This window comes from Parus major, chromosome 3, assembly GCF_001522545.3.
Source record: "Parus major isolate Abel chromosome 3, Parus_major1.1, whole genome shotgun sequence".
Taxonomy (NCBI): Eukaryota; Metazoa; Chordata; class Aves; order Passeriformes; family Paridae; genus Parus; species Parus major.
The window spans coordinates 38,909,274-38,917,076 of record NC_031770.1 but is presented as its reverse complement, the minus strand read 5'-3'; the positions used below and the strand labels follow the sequence as shown (position 1 = coordinate 38,917,076).

Genomic DNA, 7,803 nt, shown 5'->3' with positions numbered 1-7,803 from the left:
GTTCATAAAGTCCAGATTATTTCAGACACTTGCAGTTCTTCCTCTTTTCCATAATGAGACCCACAGTGAAAAGGACTCATCTGTCCTGCAGAACCTCTGGGTAAGAAATGTTCACCTTGAAAGCTGCAGAGTGGTGGTTAGTGAGCCATTGAGCCCCAGTTGATTCTCCCCATATGCCTGAGAGGCATGGCATACAGTTTTTTGCTTGACATTAGAATAACAGAACCAATCATCTTCTAGCAGACTCAGGAGCAGGCAGAGTGTAGTGATGTCTGCCTGCAAAATAAATTGAGCTTCAAGTGATGGCTACATGACATAATTAATTTTAATACCTGAAATTATGTGTTAGGACCAGATCTTTTAAGAAAAAAGGTGTATGTGCATAGCAGTTCCTGAGGCTCTGCTGTTCTAAGGAGATAACCTAAGCAGGCTTTTAGGATCTGTCATCTTTGTTTCTTTTCCTCGAGCAACTCTAACTTCTCTGCCACCCGAGAGAGACCATTTAAAAATCACTAGAGCCCTTTGATCTCAGGTGTTCACTGCTGTCTTCTGCACTGCCTTAACAACATGCAAAAGCTTGCAGAGTTGGTTTTTGTTTTTTTTTTTTCATGCCAATCTGTTTCCTTCTTGCTCGTCTCTCTTGAAAGTGCTAGTAAGCTAGTATCTATCAAGTGAACATCCCCCGGACACGGTTTTTATGCTTGTTTATCATCACAAACCCCACTCATCTTTCAGGTAAGCACTAAGAAAAGTACTGCATTCACACAGGAAAGCTCCTCTTCCCTCTTGATGACTCTGCTAGGAGAGGCTAGTAGCTATTCCTGCTCCCCAGGCCCATGATTTGGATGGCCATACTGTGTGTTTCACTATGGCGTTTGTATGGTCAGCCCCTCTGCATCAGTCAGCAAAATGGCCTGCTTTTCTCTTTTTTTTTCCTCTTTCCAAAAAATAAATAAAGGAGAAGCAAATGTCCCACAGCAACTTTATTGATAGCAGGCTTGCTTTGCACTATCTGCCACTTCTGCAAGGCATGTGGGCTCTGAATGCATCTTCCATCAGCTTAATCTGTCTTTTTCTGTCAAGGAGCCACCTGAGTATTTGGTGAAGGCCTTTCCTCCTGCCAGCCTGAAAGACTGCAAAATTTGCTTGCAGGCTCTTGGCTTTCGTTTCTGGCCTACCTTGCAATAATCCAGGATTTTGTGTCTGTGAAGATGTGTGTAATTGCTCCAGCACCTGGAATTGCCACATCAAACCCCTCACCGCCCAGCCTGGAGGCATGTTGAGAATTCAGCCAACAGAAAAGCAGGTTGGAGCTGTGAAAAAACCCTCTTGTTTCTGTATGGTCAGAAACATATGTTTTGCTGCCTGGTATATATTATGGAGAAAGGTGGTTTATGGTTCTCTTCTTTGACATACTTTTTATGTAAACTTAACATTTGATTATACAAAAGAACTGGAACCAATTTCCCAGCAGCTGTCCACCTGTCCCAAGTCTTCAATTGACCGGAGAGGAAAGGAGCCTCTGTGCCCACGTGTTGCTGCCATGGTAAACAGGTTAAGGTGTATGTACTTGTGTCACTTGAAGCTGCAAAAATTATCTTTATGGCCTGATCTACATAGCTGGTTGCTTCTGCTCTGACCTTCCTTACACATGGGCACCTAACCGAACAAAATGGTTACGGAGACTTGGCCGCACACTCACAGCGCTCCCCCCAGGGGCTTGCTCTGGTCATCCCCCACTCCCCGGCGGCTGTCCTGTGTGAGAGTGCCCCTCTCAGCTGCCCTGTGTAAGAGTGCTCCTCTCCCGCGGGGTGCGGTGCACACGGCGGAGCTGTGCCCTGCTGAGGCCCTCCCGCACCCCGTCGGCTGTCCCGGCACGGCTCTGCTGGGCGAGGCCTGCGGGGCCAGGCGAGGCCGCCGGCGGGTCCCGCTGCCCGGCCGGCAGGGGCAGCGCGGAGGCAGCGGCTGCGGGTCTGACGCAAGCCCTGAGCCGCTCTCCTCCCCTCCCCCTGCCCGCACCGCTTCCCCTCGTTACGGCAGGGTGGTTTGATTCATGAGCTTTCTGCAGGGCCCTTTGATTCATGAGCTTTCTCTCGGCTCGCCGCTGCGCCGGGTGACTCAGAGCGCGGGCTCTGTGCAGGCTTCGTTAGCGGAGATTAACGTCAGCGCGCACCTTTTGTTTGTGTGAGGTTCCTCTGCTCCCGCCGCCTGCCCGCCCCGAGCTGCCGGCCTCTGGCCGCTCGCAGGGCGGGCATCGATCGGCAGGGCCACGTTCGCGTCCTTGCCTTGTCTCAGGTTGCCACTAAAGCGGGCAGGTTCCCGGAGATGCGGCTCAAGTGCCACCAGCTACCTCTGATTGAATCTGGAGTGCCGGCTTAGACGTAAGCCGAAACCTTCTTGGTCGCCCAGCTATGCACCCGCAATTGCGTTCGGCCTCTGAAGGGAACAGAAAGCCCTCGTGTGTAGAAGAGGGGTTTTGGGGGGCTAGTCCTGTGTTCAAAAGAGCGTGGGGGTAGGGCGGCAAAGGTATTGCATTCAGCTAAGCGAAAAGCTTCGAACTGTAGCACCTTGTAATGTGAAAATGCCAGTCAGCAACTTCCAGCGTCCTAAGAGGAGACCTGCCGCGACCCAATGTTTCCTTTGGGTTGGGGCCGCTCGTGTAGCAAGGTTTTTTGCCACTGCCCGAATCCCTCTCGTTTGCTGAAGTTGCTTCTTGGTGTGGAGAAGACAATTTTTAATGGGGCAGGAGAGGGAGGCAAGAGCTTTTGGTTTTCTTTTTTTTTTTTTAGCTGTCACACCAAGGTGCTTTGGCTGTTGTAGCCAAGGTGTTCCTTGCTTAATCCTGTCTTGATGAGCCCTTCCTCAGCAGGAGAAGTGTTGTGGACCCTTGAGTCCTCTTGGTCCATCTCAGTTATGGGAGGGGTGAGAGATTCAACTGGAGCTGCAGTCACTTCCTCTTCTCCCCAGTGAAGCTTCTCAGGGAACCACAAGGTGCTGGAAAGCAGCAGTAGAAAGAAAATGGTACTTGGTTACTGCTTTAGCTCTCTCAGAACTGCCAATCCAACACTTCAGTCACCGCTAACGTTAAAAAAAATAAATAAAAAAACCCCAGAGATACAGAAATAGAAAAAATATATGCCAGTACCAAGTAAAATACCTGGGGTATTGCAGGAAGTAGGTGAGACATAGACCCTGCTGTGAAGCACAACCTGTTTTAACAACCAACAGTAAAAATGAAGTTTTACTGCATAGCAGTCCAAAAGAAGCAAGGTGAGCATGCTGCAATAGCAATACAGACTGTGCTGCTGCAGCAGCTTTAGGTGCAGACTGTGAGCAAGCGAGAGAGCAGTTGGGCTGTGCAGCCAAAGTTCAGATATGTAAAGTAACCAGACATGCTTACAATGCATCAGAGATAGAAATGCAATAAAACAATTAAGACTGAATATTACACATCAAAACCAGTTCAGCAAGCAGCTTGACCACTAAGCGCAGAGGGAAATATATGGGTGGGTATATTATCAGATGAAGAAATACAGACCCATAAGCTGCCTCCAGTTGAAATGGTACCTTTAGGTGGCCTCTGAAAGGACAAAGCAAGTAAAGCTTATGTAGATAAAAAGCACAAAGAAATTTAGAGTTCTGAGAAGGCTTTGAAATCAGAGTGCTGCAAAATGGCAGTTTGTGCCTTATTCCACTTGGCCTGCAAACTGGACAGCAGGCTTTTGTGCTTCACAGGGACATTTAGCAAATCACCAACATTATGAGAAGGCTATATTCATTCTCTAATAGATGACAAACAAACAGAATAGCTTCTTGAATCTTTTGTCCCCTAAATGCAGGGTGAGGTAGTTAAAGTACAAGGATTTCTGGTAAGTGTTTATGTAGTTGCCTGGTTCTGATGCTATATTTCAGTTGTAAGTGTTCCTTCCTGAGCAGTATCAAATTCTTTAATAACTAAGCATTTGCTCTTTCAGTCTGAAAATTGAAAGGGTAGGAAAGAGCAGGGAGAATAAATACATAGAAGCCTGCTATTCTATTTTTGTTTTCATTGAGCTTTTGAAATCAATTTGCAAACAAATTTCCCAGCAATTTTTTGGTGGAAGTTTTAGCCTGTTCTTCTGAAAGACAGTATAGATGTAATCATAGGGATGAGGCATAAGCTGCCTCTAGATTTCTCGGCAGGAATATTTTACCTGCTGCAGAGATTTCTTCAAGATTTTTGATAACCTGACTTTTCTGAAGACTTCCTGGAAACAAGAGTTTCCATGAAGCTTTCTGTTCCATTCTTTAAAAAAAATCGAAAAAAAAACCAAAACCCAAACCCAAGCAACTGTTTAGACACCCTTGTATTTCTGTAGAAACACATGCAAATATGATGTGAATGTTCTCTAAAGCCTCAGAACAAATAAAAAGTGAGAAAAAAGTAACTAGCAAAGCAAAGCTAGAGGTACCTGAATGGAGTGAAAGAAGTGAAATAAAAGCTGACATGTCTTTGATGCCTTTTTGTAATATCATGGGATACTTTAGTGGGAGGAGACTTCAGTACATCCCTTGTCCAGTTTGCAGGTCAAAGCAGGATCAGCCCTGAAATAAGACCAGGTTGTTCTGGGCTCTGTCCCTTGACTGCACAACCCCTCTGGACTGCTTGTTCCCATGGTAAGGTATTACCTTTACAGCTCTCTTGTTCAAAGCCAGCTTTTTCTTCTGGGTGGGGAAATATAAAAAGCAAATTTACATATTCTAATGAAAGTGCATCAGTCACCTCTGGAAAACCTCTCGGGGAACAGCACAACACAGCCATGTAGCTCTTCTGAGCTAAATGAGTGGCTGTAGCACTGGCATAATGTGGGAGCAGACCTGTTGAAGCTGGTACAGGATGTCAGACCCTTGAGCTATAAAAACATGAGGTTTATGTAGACTCATGGGAAAATGTGTATCTGATTACTATAGCTGTAATTGGTGGCTTACAAATACTTTTTTTTTTATTTGGGACCACGATGGACATTCAGGTAGAGCTTCAGATTCCTTTTTCATTCCATTTGGAACAACCTTTCCATGACTTACTTTTGTGGATCCCTCCCAACTGGCCTGTGGATCCATGCACAGTTCAAAATTATTGCTAGGAGTCTTCACCAGTTTTTATGTATTTCTTCTCCTGATGTGTGATTCATCTATAAATGCAGGGAAGTATTTGTACTGTCATCCCTCATTGTTAATGCTAAATAGAGAGGTTGATACCTTAATCCAATTTTTTGCAGTAAGACAAAGACAAAATTTTCTGACTCTTGACCCAAGTTAGTAATTTCCATTTCTGCTGCTTCAATTCTTCAGAAAGACATTCAGAACTGGCTTGCAGTCGTCATATGGTCCTTCATGTGTATTTGCAATATTTTGTACTGCAAAATTGTCTTAGCTGTGAAAATTTAGGACCAAGATTGAATTTTCAGTTCTGTAAATACAGTTAGTCTTTGCAGGATAATTTGCTAATTCCAAATATCTGTTTTCTGTGGAAAATAAGGTGATTTAAAAATTCTGAAGAAAATGTGCCTTGTTTTTTTTATTGTCTTGTTTTATCCTTTGGCTTTTGTTTTGACAAAATGCTGTGTGAAATATTTAATAATATTAAAATCTAAAAGGAATGAGTAATAGATTCAAAATTCTGTGTTTATTAGAATGAAGCATTTAATTTTCACTAAATGCAGACAAGATAACCATAAAATGTTTCAATCTTCAGTTTCCTGGTAGGAAAAACTCCTGCACTAAGAGAATAAAATGCTTCCATATTTGTTGTAGATTTTACTGGGACACGCACAGAGGTGCCAGAAACTTGGAAGAAGCAGCAGAGAATGAAACAAGTTCATGCTTGTAGGGTTTCATTGTTATTCTTTACTTGTAAGCTAAAATTATTTTCTCTGGTTTTCCAATAATTTTTCCAATATATGTTTTCTCTCTCTCAGATGCTTACCATATTTTTCTGGAAAGGAAGCATGATCAGGAAGCAAATGCTTGAAAATTCTGATTAATAGTGAGTGTCAGACAAAGAAAATATGGATGATGTGGAATTATTTAGGAGCATCTTTTTTTAGTAATTATGAAAATCAGGTGGCAGAGCCAATCCATCTGATTGGGAATATAAGAATGTGCCTAATGGTAGGAAACAAGTACTGTATCAGTACTTGTATTGCCTTTCTCCACTCATTGTTCAGTAGAAGAAATTTGATGACAGTATGGTTAATAAAAGGTTTTAGTCTTTCTTCTGTATTTTATACCATGACTGCTTGAACATTGATGACAACTAATTTTTATGTTTTTAAGGATCTGATACTTCTGATGCAGCTCAAATGAAAGCTTAGAGTAAAATCCATACGAAATTGTGAAGCAATGTGCAGTGACATTTGGCTCTGGGACAAGAATTCAAAAATTAAAAGTTGTTAAAGTCTGAGAATTTATATAACCTGAGGATATAAGAGAAACATATAATATCAGAATATGGTATGTAATTATAGGAATGGAATTCTGTAATGTGAATTAAGACTTAGCTCTTTGTGCAAACATATTAAGACAATGTATTTGTAAACTGGCTCATACACTGCCGTGTGAAGAGGTAAGGGTAACTTTTGCAAAAGTTTATCTGTTAATCTATTGCCCAGCCGGTATGAAAAGGTTATATTCTCCAGAGCTGACTTTTTTAAGTATCACATTTTCTGACAAGCATGCAAGTCTTTGGCAGCTCCATTTATGGTGTGGTCTTCAGTGTCCTAAAGAGATCTGGACTTGCATAGATGAGCCTTCCCAGGTACTGAGAAGCAAATTTAATACCTCTGGAGCAGAGAACTTAGGAATGCTTACTAAATGTTTTGTAGCAGCAGTCTGGCTACATGCTGCTGAGAGGAAATTATTGGCTTTTTCCAAAGGAAAGCTAATTTCCCACATCGTTTATGAAGTGTGGCCTCTCTGAAAAATAACCAAGCACAAAATTTGTCTCAGTCTGACATAGTCAATCCTTGATTAAACTCTTCTTTGTTGTTTGAGAAGACTTAGAAGTTTTCATAAAAATGTTGTTTTAATCATAGGTATATAGCAAGTGAGAAATTATTTGGGGAACTTGTCAGCAAATTTCCCTGGATAAGACATTGCTCTGAAATCTGAATATTTCATTTGAGAAATGGGAAAACCTGAATGTACATGGGAGCATGTTGCAGGACAGGAGAAGGCAGACAGGAAATGGAAAAAAACCCCAACAGCTGGTGGAGTCACTTGAAAAACATCCAAACCATTGATTTTGAGTCTGGAGGAGATGGAGGTGCAGTTGTAGCATATAGTGATTCGCAGAAGGAACTGCAAGTGGGGCTTTTACTTTGAGGGACTGAGAATATCAGTGAGCTGTTCCATGATTTATAAAAAACACATTTTCCTTTTTGTCTTTATTTCTGCATCTATATTATTATTTTTTTTTTCATTCAGAAACACTAGATTTTGTTATTTTCTGTTTTTAGTAGAGATCTAGTTGGAGGGTATGGGCAGTAGAAATCTGCTTGGAAGGCTGATTTGAAGGGGCTGCATGGTTGAAGAAAGTTATATTCAAACTTGTCAGAGGTATAAAGAGATTGATTAAAGCCCTTCTCTGAGTTTCTAAAGTACAGCTTTTATGTAATCTTGTCATAAATACTTTTGAACAGAAAATGAGGGAAGTGATGTTCAATAGTATTCTTCATTCCATCTTGTTTCTTCATAGCTCGATTACACTGGCTTAATAGAAGTTGTGGGGTATTTTTTTTGCATATAAAAAGGGTGTTAAACTTC

At 42.1% G+C, this 7,803-nt stretch overlaps 1 long non-coding RNA gene across 1 annotated transcript in view; it reads right to left on the bottom strand.

Annotated features, from left to right (window-relative positions):
• Positions 1 to 609: 609 nt before the first annotated feature.
• The window catches only part of LOC107201635, a 58,454-nt gene continuing 51,260 nt past the window's right edge, over positions 610 to 7,803 (bottom strand). Inside the window, exon 2 of the long non-coding RNA XR_001520297.2 lies at positions 610 to 2,994. This is a non-coding gene — a long non-coding RNA (uncharacterized LOC107201635). The remainder of the gene's footprint in view (positions 2,995 to 7,803) is intronic.